Below are 14,722 nucleotides of genomic sequence, written 5' to 3'. Positions count from 1 at the left end.
TTAAAATAGGTGTGTATCATTTTTAAATGCCAGTTTTCAACACCAATAGTTATACAGAAGACAGTTATGATTGTTGGTTTGGTAAAGTATTTATTCTTTAATATCTGCTTACAAATATGGTATAAGGAAAATGTTATAACATACTGAAAGCCATGAGTCATGATTACTCACGAAAGACAAATCTTAAAAGCTATTTTATCTGAGTAAAATCATTGAAATAATGGTATTTTATTTAAGCAGTAAGGCATGCCAGTATTTGCACTACTGATGGATGGATGAAAGCATCATGTGATATTCTCAGGGAATCAAAGAATTCACCTGCACACACACACACACACACACACACACACACACACACACATATATGTGAATATCTATATTTTCCAGTAGTAAGGCATGTCAGTATTTCCACTAGTGATGGATTTATGAACATAATAATCACAAATACATTTAGGAACATTGACTATTGCTAATGACTTTTGTCATCGGTTCTTACAGGCAGTAAAAGTTCGATTTATTTTCTGATGTAAATGCCTGTTGCTTACACAAACAGAAATAAACCTGAAGTTCTGTCTGTAGCCAGTATAGTATTCCAGAGCACTAGAGATGGTGAGCTATAGGGTAAGCACAGGGTAATATTTACTACCATGGGGGCAGGGTACTGATGTTGCTTAATACAGGCAAAAACAATAACATCATTGAAGGAGGACCTGAGTCAAAAATCATACAAATGATGAAATAAGAGAACACAGTATGTCTACTCTGAATGACACTAGAGAAAAAAAAAGACAGTCCAACTACAGCTGACATTGTTTGATTTCTTGTAAGCACAGTATCTGAAGACATTATGCTTAAGGAACAGGAGTTTGTTAAAACATGAGCCACAAATAATAATGAGTAACATTGTCAGGACCTCTTTTCAGGAAGTGGGAAACAACACAGAATAAATTTCTGTCAGAGATGGTAGAGGTAAACATAAACAGACACATCCACTCCCTGGAGTGTCTTACTCGATTTATACAAGTTGAACAAAAGAAGTACAGTAACAGTAGCAAAGTAACACAGAGACAGAGGTGATGTGCAGGATATCAGAAGCTGCACAAATAGGATGACACTGCCATTCCAAAGCTGCTGCCAGGGTTTATACTACTTAGTTTTATATGTGGCATTTGGTATGTCTGTCTGTAAGTTTATGTGATGTAGCGGTGGCATTGTTGCCTCACAGCAAGAGGTTCTTCCGTTCGATTCTCGGCTTGGGTTGGGAGTGCCTTCTGTGTGGAGTCTGCATGTCCTCCCAGCGGTCGAGTGGGCGTTCAAAAGACATGCGTTGAATGGGCATGCCTTCGTTGAAGGTTGGGCGTTGAGCTGGCAACTCGACAACATAAAAAACAACTTCCAATCATTAGCAGACCAGAGTTCCGCTGTGGCGACCCCTAACCGGGAAAAGCCGAAAGACAAACAACAACAACAATAAGGAGAAGAAATGTATGTTTTATTTGTAGTCCTTGGAAATGTTAATGAATGTTGGATGTAGAAAGCAAAACAAAGGCAACAATCATTTGCCATTACTGAGTATTGATTTGCATTTGTAGCAGACTGCAATAGTATGGCAGAAGGAGGGGAAATGGAAGAAAGGTAGAGAATAGTGAGACGGTATACACCATCTAAACCAAGGTGTAAAATTAATTATGTGGAGTAGTATCTTCCCAAGTCAAATACTGTTTGTTTCATTTTTATTTCATGTTCTTTTGGTGGTGCATGTAGCATGTGTAAACAGATTACACAATTATTCAGTCGATAACCATTTACTATGTTAAACTCTAGATAAAAAGCATGTACTCTTCAACATAATCAACCATAAATGAAACTCCTGCAACCTTTGTGATGGGACAAATGACAGATTAAAAAGAGATAACTCCAACCTTGGAAAGGAAACAATAGACAGTATTTCAGTAGGAAAAGACTGATTATTTTAGAAGGAAGATTATGGAATGAAATACTGAAAGAAATTCGGAAAAATAGAAAATTACCATCAGGACCCTTAAGTGGAACTGCTCTGGGGATTCTTTTCATGACTGTTAAGCTTTCAGACTTCATCCTTTTTGGCTTTGCCAAGACCTCTTATAAATGCATAGGGAATGTCATATTACTATCTTAAAAGTCCCATAATTATCCAGTCATGATCTAATTATAGTAACCTGATGTTGAAATTATGATAAATGCAAATAATCAATGATACTAAGTAATATTTTATACAATAATATGCAGTGAGAAGTTTAATACCATTAGATAAACAATAAGCACATACCAGCATTTAACAGTATCTTTGTCATAATCATATCACCGTAATTATGCAATATTTAAGATATTTATATGACATTGCCTATGCACTTATAAGATGTTTCAGCAATCAGGAACCTTTTAATCAGTTTTAACAAAGTTACAGTGAAACTATTTTTTAATCTACCTAAGTTCCAGTTTGTGGACCTTGCATTAAAAAAGGTATGTAAGAGCACTGTCGTGAATAAAAGATTTGTTTAAAGCTCTGGAACATGTCAGACCACATCTAAATGATCTGATATACAGTTTTCTTTTTCAGCAGTCTTTTTAAGGCTCTTCAGTGGTCAGATGTTCAGTGTGTAGATCATTGTGTAGATGCACTCCGTAAAGCTGGAGGATCTCTAACTTCAGCAGGAATGTTATAAAATGGCTGATATCATTATGGGATGACTGGAACCTTTTCAGCTGCTTACATTTAGATGCAATGATAACAGTAAGCTGGCACTCCAGTGTAGGACTCTAAATCCCTTGGCTTGTTTTCTGTAGGTTCACCTTGATCACTAACTGTTGCAGTGAAAACAGGAAGCATGCACTCCAGTGTAGGACTCTAAACCCCTGGCTTGTTTTCTGTACATTCACCTTGATCACTAACTGTTGCAGTGATAGCAGGAAGCATGCACTCCAGTGAAGGGCTCTAAACTCTTGGCTTGTTTTCTGTAGGCCCACCTTGATCACTAACTGTTGCAGGGATAACAGGAAGCATGCACTCCAGTGTAGGACTCAAAACACCTGGCTTGTTTTCTGTACATTCACCTTGATCACTAACTGTTGCGGTGATAACAGGAAGCAGGCACTCCAGTGTAGGACTTGGCTTGTTTTCTGTAGGTTGACCTTGATTACTAACTATTCCAGTGATAATAAGAAGCATGTACTCTAGTGAAGGTCTCTAAACCCCTTGGTTTGTTTTCTTTATGTTCACCTTGAATACGAAATGTTGCAGTGATAACAGGAAGCATGCACTCCAGTGCAAGACTCTAAACTCCTTCACTTATTTTCTGTAGGTTCATCTTGATCACTAACAGTTACAGTAATAACCGGAAACATGCACTCCAATGAAGGGCTGTAAACCCCTTGGCTTGTTTTCTGTAGGTTCACCTTGATCACTTACTGTTGCAGTGATAACAGGAAGTATGCACTCCAGTGAAGGGCTCTAAACCCATTGGCTTGTTTTCGGTAGGTTCACCTTGATCACTAACTGCTAGAGTGATAACAGGAAACATGCACCGCAGTGAGGGCTCTAACACACTTGTTTTGTTTTCTGTAGGTTCATCTTGACTATGCACTGTTGCAGTGATAGCAGGAAGCATACACTCCAGTGTAGGACTCTAAAGCCTGGCTTATTTTATGCAGGCTGACCGTGATGACTAACTCTTGCAGGGATAACAGGAAGCATGCACTCCAGTGTAGGACTTGGCTTGTTTCCTGTAGGTTCACCTTGAATGATAACTGTTGCAGTGATAATAAGAAGCATGCACTCTAGGGAAGGGGTCTTAAGCACTTGTTTTGTTTTCTGTAGGCTAACCTTGATTAGCAACTGTTGCAGTGATAACAGGAAGCATGCACCCCAATGAAGGGTTCTAAACCCCTTGGCACTTTTTCTGTAGGTTCACCTTGATTACTAACTGCTGCTTTGATAACAGGAAGCATGCACCCCAGTGAAGGGATCTAAAACCCTTGACCTGTTTTCTGTAGCTTCACCTTGATTATGAACTGTTGCAGGGATAACAGGAAGCATGCACTCCAGTGTAGGACTTTAAACCCCTGGCTTTTTTTCTGTAGGCTCAGTTTCATCACTAACTGTTGTAGTGATAATAAGAAGCATGTTCTCTGGTGAAGTGCTCTAACCCCCTTGGATTTTGTTTGTTTTCTGTTGGTTCACTTTGATCACTAACTGTTGCAGTGATAACAGAAAGCATGCACCCCACAGAAGGGCTCTAACCCCCTTGGCTTGTTTTCTGTAGGCTCACCTTGATCACTAACTGTTGTAGGGATATGAGGAACCATGCTCTCCAGTGTAGGACTTGGCTGGTTTTCTGAAGGTTCACCTTGATCACTAACTATTGCAGTGAGAACAGGAAGCATGCATTCCAGTGTAGGCTTGTTTTCTGTAGGTTCACTTTGATCACTAACTGCTGCAGTGATAACAGGAAGCATGCACCCAAGTGAAAGGCTCTAACCCCCTTGGTATGTTTTCTGTAGCTTCACCTTGATTATGAGCTACTGCAGGGATGACAGCAAGCATGCACCCCAGTGAAAGGTTCTAGTTCCCTTGGCTTGTTTTCTGTGGGTTAACCTTGATCATTAACTGTTGCAGTGAAAACAGCAAGTATGCACTAGAGTAAAGGGGTCTAACCCCCTTGGCTTGTTTTCTGTAGACTCACCTTGATCACCAACCATTGCAGTGATAACAAGAAGCATGCACTCCAGTGAAGGGCTCTAACCCCCTTGGCTTTTGGCTTGTTTTCTGTAGGTTCACTTTGATCACTAACTGTTGCAGTGATAACAGAAAGCATGCACTCCAGTGAAGGGGTCTAACCCCCTTGGCTTTTGGCTTGTTTTCTATAAGTTCACTTTGATCACCAACTGTTGCAGTGATAACAGGAAGCATGCACTCCAGTGAAGGGCCAAAACCCCTTTGGCTTTTGGCTCGTTTTCTGTAAGTTCACTTTGATCACTAACTGCTGCAATGATAACAGGAACCATGCACCACAGTGAAGGCTCTAACCCCCTTGGCATGTTTTCTGTAAGTTCATCTTCATCACTAACTGCTGCAGTGATAACAGGAAGCATGCACCCCACTGAAGGGCTCTTAACCCCTTGGCTTGTTTTCTGTAGGCTCACCTTGATCACTAACTGTTGCAGGCATATGAGGAAGCATGCTCTCCAGAGTAGGATTTGGCTGTTTTTCTGAGGGTTCACCTTGATCACTAAGTATTGCAGTGATAATAAGAACCATGTGCTTTAGTGAAGGCCTGTATTCTCTTATGATTTTTTTTTCTGTAGGTTCACCTCGATCATTAACTGCTGCAGTGATAACAGGAAGCATACACCCAAGTGAGAGGCTCTAAACCCCTTGGTATGCTTTCTGTAGGTTCATCATGGTCACAAATTGCTGCAGTGATAACAGGAAACATACACCCCTGTGAAGGGCTCTAACCCCCTTGCCATGTTATCTGTAGCTTCACCTTGATTATGAACTGTTGCAGGGATAACAGCAAGCATGCATCCCAGTGAAGGGCTCTAGTTCCCTTGGCTTGTTTTGTGTTGGTTAAGCTTGATCATTAACCGTTGCAGTGATAACAGCAAGTATGCACTAGAGTGAAGGGGTCTAACCCCCTTGGCTTGTTTTGTGTAGGCTCACCTTGATCACCAACTACTGCAGTGATAACAAGAAGCATGCAGCCCTGTGAAGGGCTTTAAACACCTTGTCTTGTTTTGTGTAAGTTCACTTTGATCACTTAACTGTTGCAGTAATAACAGGAAGCATGCACTCCACTTTAGGACTCTAAACCCCTTGGCTTGTTTTCTGTAGGTTCAACTTGATCACTACTTGCTGCAGTGATAACAGGAAACATGCACCACAGTGAAGGGTTCTAACACTCTTGCCTTGTTTTATGTAGGTTCAGCTTGACTACGAACTGTTGCAGTGATAACAGGAAGCATGCACTCCAGTGTAGGACTCTAAACTCCTTCACTTGTTTTTTGTAGATTAACCTTGATCACTAACCATTGTAGTGATAACAGGGAGCATGCACCCCAGTAAAAGGCTCTAAACCCCTTGGTTTGCTTTCTATAGGTTCACCTTGATCATTGACTGTTGCAGTGATAACAGGAAACATGCACTCTAGTGAAGGGTTCTAACCCCGTTGGCTTTTTTTGTGTGTTTGGTTTACCTTGACCAGTAACTGTTGCAGTGGTAACAGGAAGCATGCACTCCAGTATAGGACTCTAAACTCCTTCATTTTTTTCTATAGGTTCACCTTGATCATTGACTGTTGCAGTGATAACAGGAAGCATGAACTCCAATGAGAGGTTCTAAACCCCTTGACTTCTTTTCTGTAGATTCACCTTGATCACTTAATGTTGCAGTAATAACAGGAAGTATGCACTCCTGTCTGTGTAGGAGTTGGCTTGTTTTCTGTAGGTTTACCTTGCTTACTAACTGTTGCAGTGATAATAGGAACCATGCACTCCAGTGAAGGGCAGTAAACCCCTTGGCTTGTTTTCTGTAGGCACACCTTGATCACCAATTGTTGCAGTGATAACAGGAAGCATGCACTCCAGTGAAGGGCTCTAAACCACTTGGCTTCATTTCTGTAGGCTCAACTAGATCACTAATTCTTGCAGGGATAACATGAAGCATGCACTCAATTTTAGGATTCTAAACCCCTTGTCTTGTTTTCTGTAGATTCACCTTGATCATTAACTGTTCCAGTGATAATAGGAAGCATGAATTCCAGTGTAGGACTCTAAACCCCATTGGTTTTATGTAGGATCACCTTGATCACTAACTGTTACAGTGGTAACAGGAAGTATGGATTCCAGTGCATGACTTGGCTTATTTTCTGTAGGTTCCCCTTGATTACTAAGCGTTGCAGTGATAACAGAAAGCATGCACTACAGTAATTGGCTCTAACGCCTTGTCTTGTTTTCTGTAGGCTAAAATTGATCAACAACTGTTGCAGTGATAACAGGAAGCATGCACTTCAATGTATATTTTAAACCAGTTGACTTGTGTTCTATAGGTTCACCTTGATCACTAACTATTGCAGTGAGAACAGGAAGCATGCATTCCAGTGTAGGCTTGTTTTCTGTAGGTTCACCTTGATCACTAACTGCTGCAGTGATAACAGGAAGCATGCACCCAAGTGAAAGGCTCTAACCCCCTTGGTATGTTTTCTGTAGCTTCACCTTGATTATGAGCTACTGCAGGGATGATAGCAAGCATGCACCCCAGTGAAAGGTTTTAGTTCCCTTGGCTTGTTTTCTGTGGGTTAACCTTGATCATTAACTGTTGCAGTGAAAACAGCAAGTATGCACTAGAGTAAAGGGGTCTAACCCCCTTGGCTTGTTTTCTGTAGACTCACCTTGATCACCAACCATTGCAATGATAACAAGAAGCATGCACTCCAGTGAAGGGCTCTAGCCCCCTTGGCTATTGGCTTGTTAACTGTAGGTTCACTTTGATCACTAACTGTTGCAGTGATAACAGAAAGCATGCACTCCAGTGAAGGGGTCTAACCCCCTTGGCTTTTGGCTTGTTTTCTATAAGTTCACTTTGATCACCAACTGCTGCAGTGATAACAGGAAGCATGCACTCCAGTGAAGGACCAAAACCCCTTTGACTTTTGGCTCGTTTTCTGTAAGTTCACTTTGATCACTAACTGCTGCAATGATAACATGAACCATGCACCACAGTGAAGGCTCTAACCCCCTTGGCATGTTTTCTGTAAGTTCATCTTCATCACTAACTGTTGCAGTGATAACAGGAAGCATGCACCCCACTGAAGGGCTCTTAACCCCTTGGCTTGTTTTCTGTAGGCTCACCTTGATCACTAACTGTTGCAGGCATATGAGGAAGCATGCTCTCCAGCGTAGGACTTGGCTGCTTTTCTGAAGGTTCACCTTGATCACTAAGTGTTGCAGTGATAATAAGAACCATGTGCTCTAGTGAAGGCCTGTATTCTCTTTTGATTTTTTTTTCTGTAGGTTCACCTTGATCACTAACTGCTGCAGTGATAACAGGAAGCATACACCCAAGTGAGAGGCTCTAAACTCCTTGGTATGCTTTCTGTAGGTTCATCGTGGTCACAAATTGCTGCAGTGATAACAGGAAACATACACCCCTGTGAAGGGCTCTAACCCCCTTGCCATGTTTTCTGTAGCTTCACCTTGATTATGAACTGTTGCAGGGATAACAGCAAGCATGCATCCCAGTGAAGGGCTCTAGTTCCCTTGGCTTGTTTTGTGTTGGTTAAGCTTGATCATTAACCGTTGCAGTGATAACAGCAAGTATGCACTAGAGTGAAGGGGTCTAACCCCCTTGGCTTGTTTTGTGTAGGCTCACCTTGATCACCAACCACTGCAGTGATAACAAGAAGCATGCAGCCCTGTGAAGGGCTTTAAACACCTTGTCTTGTTTTGTGTAAGTTCACTTTGATCACTTAACTGTTGCAGTAATAACAGGAAGCATGCACTCCACTTTAGGACTCTAAACCCCTTGGCTTGTTTTCTTTAGGTTCACCTTGATCAGTAATTGTTGCAGTGATAACAGGAGGCATGCACCACAGTGAAGGGGTCTAGTCCACTTGGCTTGTTTTTTGTAGGTTCACCTTGATCACTTACTGCTGCAGTGAATAACAGGAAGCATGCACTCCACTTTAGGACTCTAAACCCCTTGGCTTGTTTTCTGTAGGTTCAACTTGATCACTAATTGCTGCAGTGATAACAGGAAACATGCACCACAGTGAAGGGTTCTAACACTCTTGCCTTGTTTTATGTAGGTTCAGCTTGACTACGAACTGTTACAGTGATAACAGGAAGCATGCACTCCAGTGTAGGACTCTAAACTCCTTCACTTGTTTTTTGTAGGTTAACCTTGATCACTAACCATTGTAGTGATAACAGGGAGCATGCACCCCAGTAAAAGGCTCTAAACCCCTTGGTTTGCTTTCTATAGGTTCACCTTGATCATTGACTGTTGCAGTGATAACAGGAAACATGCACTCTAGTGAAGGGTTCTAACCCCGTTGGCTTTTTTTGTGTGTTTGGTTTACCTTGACCATTAATTGTTGCAGTGATAACAGGAAGCATGCACCCCACTGAAGGGCTCTTAACCCCTTGGCTTGTTTTCTGTAGGCTCACCTTGATCACTAACTGTTGCAGGCATATGAGGAAGCATGCTCTCCAGAGTAGGACTTGGCTGTTTTTCTGAGGGTTCACCTTGATCACTAAGTATTGCAGTGATAATAAGAACCATGTGCTTTAGTGAAGGCCTGTATTCTCTTATGATTTTTTTTTTCTGTAGGTTCACCTTGATCATTAACTGCTGCAGTGATAACAGGAAGCATACACCCAAGTGAGAGGCTCTAAACCCCTTGGTATGCTTTCTGTAGGTTCATCATGGTCACAAATTGCTGCAGTGATAACAGGAAACATACACCCCTGTGAAGGGCTCTAACCCCCTTGCCATGTTATCTGTAGCTTCACCTTGATTATGAACTGTTGCAGGGATAACAGCAAGCATGCATCCCAGTGAAGGGCTCTAGTTCCCTTGGCTTGTTTTGTGTTGGTTAAGCTTGATCATTAACCGTTGCAGTGATAACAGCAAGTATGCACTAGAGTGAAGGGGTCTAACCCCCTTGGCTTGTTTTGTGTAGGCTCACCTTGATCACCAACTACTGCAGTGATAACAAGAAGCATGCAGCCCTGTGAAGGGCTTTAAACACCTTGTCTTGTTTTGTGTAAGTTCACTTTGATCACTTAACTGTTGCAGTAATAACAGGAAGCATGCACTCCACTTTAGGACTCTAAACCCCTTGGCTTGTTTTCTGTAGGTTCACCTTGATCAGTAATTGTTGCAGTGATAACAGGAGGCATGCACCACAGTGAAGGGGTCTAGTCCACTTGGCTTGTTTTTTGTAGGTTCACCTTGATCACTTACTGCTGCAGTGATAACAGGAAGCATGCACTCCACTTTAGGACTCTAAACCCCTTGGCTTGTTTTCTGTAGGTTCAACTTGATCACTACTTGCTGCAGTGATAACAGGAAACATGCACCACAGTGAAGGGTTCTAATACTCTTGCCTTGTTTTATGTAGGTTCAGCTTGACTACGAACTGTTGCAGTGATAACAGGAAGCATGCACTCCAGTGTAGGACTCTAAACTCCTTCACTTGTTTTTTGTAGATTAACCTTGATCACTAACCATTGTAGTGATAACAGGGAGCATGCACCCCAGTAAAAGGCTCTAAACCCCTTGGTTTGCTTTCTATAGGTTCACCTTGATCATTGACTGTTGCAGTGATAACAGGAAACATGCACTCTAGTGAAGGGTTCTAACCCCGTTGGCTTTTTTTGTGTGTTTGGTTTACCTTGACCATTAATTGTTGCAGTGGTAACAGGAAGCATGCACTCCAGTATAGGACTCTAAACTCCTTCATTTTTTTCTATAGGTTCACCTTGATCATTGACTGTTGCAGTGATAACAGGAAGCATGAACTCCAATGAGAGGTTCTAAACCCCTTGACTTCTTTTCTGTAGATTCACCTTGATCACTTAATGTTGCAGGAATAACAGGAAGTATGCACTCCTGTCTGTATAGGAGTTGGCTTGTTTTCTGTAGGTTTACCTTGCTTACTAACTGTTGCAGTGATAATAGGAAGCATGCACTCCAGTGAAGGGCAGTAAACCCCTTGGCTTGTTTTCTGTAGGCACACCTTGATCACCAATTGTTGCAGTGATAACAGGAAGCATGCACTCCAGTGAAGGGCTCTAAACCACTTGGCTTCATTTCTGTAGGCTCAACTAGATCACTAATTCTTGCAGGGATAACATGAAGCATGCACTCAATTTTAGGATTCTAAACCCCTTGTCTTGTTTTCTGTAGATTCACCATGATCATTAACTGTTCCAGTGATAATAGGAAGCATGAATTCCAGTGTAGGACTCTAAACCCCATTGGTTTTATGTAGGATCACCTTGATCACTAACTGTTACAGTGGTAACAGGAAGTATGGATTCCAGTGCATGACTTGGCTTATTTTCTGTAGGTTCCCCTTGATTACTAAGCGTTGCAGTGATAACAGAAAGCATGCACTACAGTAATTGGCTCTAATGCCTTGTCTTGTTTTCTGTAGGCTAAAATTGATCAACAACTGTTGCAGTGATAACAGGAAGCATGCACTTCAATGTATATTTTAAACCAATTGACTTGTGTTCTATAGGTTCACCTTGATCACTAACTATTGCAGTGAGAACAGGAAGCATGCATTCCAGTGTAGGCTTGTTTTCTGTAGGTTCACCTTGGTCACTAACTGCTGCAGTGATAACAGGAAGCATGCACCCAAGTGAAAGGCTCTAACCCCCTTGGTATGTTTTCTGTAGCTTCACCTTGATTATGAGCTACTGCAGGGATGATAGCAAGCATGCACCCCAGTGAAAGGTTTTAGTTCCCTTGGCTTGTTTTCTGTGGGTTAACCTTGATCATTAACTGTTGCAGTGAAAACAGCAAGTATGCACTAGAGTAAAGGGGTCTAACCCCCTTGGCTTGTTTTCTGTAGACTCACCTTGATCACCAACCATTGCAATGATAACAAGAAGCATGCACTCCAGTGAAGGGCTCTAGCCCCCTTGGCTATTGGCTTGTTAACTGTAGGTTCACTTTGATCACTAACTGTTGCAGTGATAACAGAAAGCATGCACTCCAGTGAAGGGGTCTAACCCCCTTGGCTTTTGGCTTGTTTTCTATAAGTTCACTTTGATCACCAACTGTTGCAGTGATAACAGGAAGCATGCACTCCAGTGAAGGACCAAAACCCCTTTGGCTTTTGGCTCATTTTCTGTAAGTTCACTTTGATCACTAACTGCTGCAATGATAACATGAACCATGCACCACAGTGAAGGCTCTAACCCCCTTGGCATGTTTTCTGTAAGTTCATCTTCATCACTAACTGTTGCAGTGATAACAGGAAGCATGCACCCCACTGAAGGGCTCTTAACCCCTTGGCTTGTTTTCTGTAGGCTCACCTTGATCACTAACTGTTGCAGGCATATGAGGAAGCATGCTCTCCAGTATAGGACTTGGCTGCTTTTATGAAGGTTCACCTTGATCACTAAGTGTTGCAGTGATAATAAGAACCATGTGCTCTAGTGAAGGCCTGTATTCTCTTTTGATTTTTTTTTCTGTAGGTTCACCTTGATCACTAACTGCTGCAGTGATAACAGGAAGCATACACCCAAGTGAGAGGCTCTAAACTCCTTGGTATGCTTTCTGTAGGTTCATCGTGGTCACAAATTGCTGCAGTGATAACAGGAAACATACACCCCTGTGAAGGGCTCTAACCCCCTTGCCATGTTTTCTGTAGCTTCACCTTGATTATGAACTGTTGCAGGGATAACAGCAAGCATGCATCCCAGTGAAGGGCTCTAGTTCCCTTGGCTTGTTTTGTGTTGGTTAAGCTTGATCATTAACCGTTGCAGTGATAACAGCAAGTATGCACTAGAGTGAAGGGGTCTAACCCCCTTGGCTTGTTTTGTGTAGGCTCACCTTGATCACCAACCACTGCAGTGATAACAAGAAGCATGCAGCCCTGTGAAGGGCTTTAAACACCTTGTCTTGTTTTGTGTAAGTTCACTTTGATCACTTAACTGTTGCAGTAATAACAGGAAGCATGCACTCCACTTTAGGACTCTAAATCCCTTGGCTTGTTTTCTGTAGGTTCACCTTGATCAGTAATTGTTGCAGTGATAACAGGAGGCATGCACCACAGTGAAGGGGTCTAGTCCACTTGGCTTGTTTTTTGTAGGTTCACCTTGATCACTTACTGCTGCAGTGAATAACAGGAAGCATGCACTCCACTTTAGGACTCTAAACCCCTTGGCTTGTTTTCTGTAGGTTCAACTTGATCACTAATTGCTGCAGTGATAACAGGAAACATGCACCACAGTGAAGGGTTCTAACACTCTTGCCTTGTTTTATGTAGGTTCAGCTTGACTACGAACTGTTACAGTGATAACAGGAAGCATGCACTCCAGTGTAGGACTCTAAACTCCTTCACTTGTTTTTTGTAGGTTAACCTTGATCACTAACCATTGTAGTGATAACAGGGAGCATGCACCCCAGTAAAAGGCTCTAAACCCCTTGGTTTGCTTTCTATAGGTTCACCTTGATCATTGACTGTTGCAGTGATAACAGGAAACATGCACTCTAGTGAAGGGTTCTAACCCCGTTGGCTTTTTTTGTGTGTTTGGTTTACCTTGACCATTAATTGCTGCAGTAGTAACAGGAAGCATGCACTCCAGTATAGGACTCTAAACTCCTTCATTTTTTTCTATAGGTTCACCTTGATCATTGACTGTTGCAGTGATAACAGGAAGCATGAACTCCAGTGAGAGGTTCTAAACTCCTTGACTTCTTTTCTGTAGATTCACCTTGATCACTTAATGTTGCAGTAATAACAGGAAGTATGCACTCCTGTCTGTGTAGGAGTTGGCTTGTTTTCTGCAGGTTTACCTTGCTTACTAACTGTTGCAGTGATAATAGGAAGCATGCACTCCAGTGAAGGGCAGTAAACCCCTTGGCTTGTTTTCTGTAGGTACACCTTGATCACCAATTGTTGCAGTGATAACAGGAAGCATGCACTCCAGTGAAGGGCTCTAAACCACTTGGCTTCTTTTCTGTAGGCTCAACTAGATCGCTAATTCTTGCAGGGATAACATGAAGCATGCACTCAACTTTAGGATTCTAAACCCCTTGTCTTGTTTTCTGTAGATTCACCTTGATCATTAACTGTTGCAGTGATAATAGGAAGCATGAATTCCAGTGTAGGACTCTAAACCCCATTTTTTTTATGTAGGATCACCTTGATCACTAACTGTTACAGTGGTAACAGGAAGTATGGATTCCAGTGCATGGCTTGGCTTATTTTCTGTAGGTTCCCCTTGATTACTAAGCGTTGCAGTGATAACAGAAATCATGCACTACAGTGATTGGCTCTAACGCCTTGTCTTGTTTGCTGTAGGCTAAAATTGATCAACAACTGTTGCAGTGATATCAGGAAGCATGCACTTCAGTGTATATTTTAAACCAATTGACTTGTGTTCTATAGGTTCACCTTGATCACTAACTGTTCCAGTGATAAAATGAAGCATGCATCCAAGTGAAAGGCCCTAAACCCCTTGCTTGTTTTCTGTAGGTTCACCTTGATCACTAACTGCTGCAGTGATAACAGGAAACCTACCACAGTGAAGGGCTCTAACACTCTTGCCTTATTTTCTGTAGGTTCCCCTTGATTACTAAGTGTTGCAGTGATAACAGGAAATGTACCACAGTGAAGGGCTCTAACACTCTTGCCTTATTTTCTGTAGGTTCCCCTTGATTACTAAGTGTTGCAGTGATAACAGAAAGCATGCACTACAGTGATTGGCTCTAACCCCTTGTCTTGTTTTCTGTAGGCTAAACTTGATCACCAACTGTTGCAGTGATAACAGGAAGCATGCACTTCAATGTATATTTTAAACCAATTGACTTGTGTTCTATAGGTTCACCTTGATCACTAACTGTTCCAGTGATAAAATGAAGCATGCATCCAAGTGAAAGGCCCTAAACCCCTTGCTTGTTTTCTGTAGGTTCACCTTGATCACTAACTGCTGCAGTGATAAC

The 14,722-nt window shown here is 41.9% G+C and overlaps 1 protein-coding gene across 1 annotated transcript in view; it reads left to right on the top strand.

Annotated features, from left to right (window-relative positions):
• The window catches only part of APC2 (APC regulator of WNT signaling pathway 2), a 788,186-nt gene that overhangs the window by 712,151 nt on the left and 61,313 nt on the right, over window positions 1-14,722 (top strand). The gene's annotated exons all lie outside the window — the stretch shown is intronic.

The sequence above is a fragment of the Protopterus annectens genome, chromosome 13.part0 (assembly GCF_019279795.1).
Source record: "Protopterus annectens isolate FY-2018-M chromosome 13.part0, PAN1.0, whole genome shotgun sequence".
NCBI lineage: Eukaryota > Metazoa > Chordata > Ceratodontiformes > Protopteridae > Protopterus > Protopterus annectens.
This window is presented reverse-complemented; position numbering and strand designations above follow the sequence as displayed.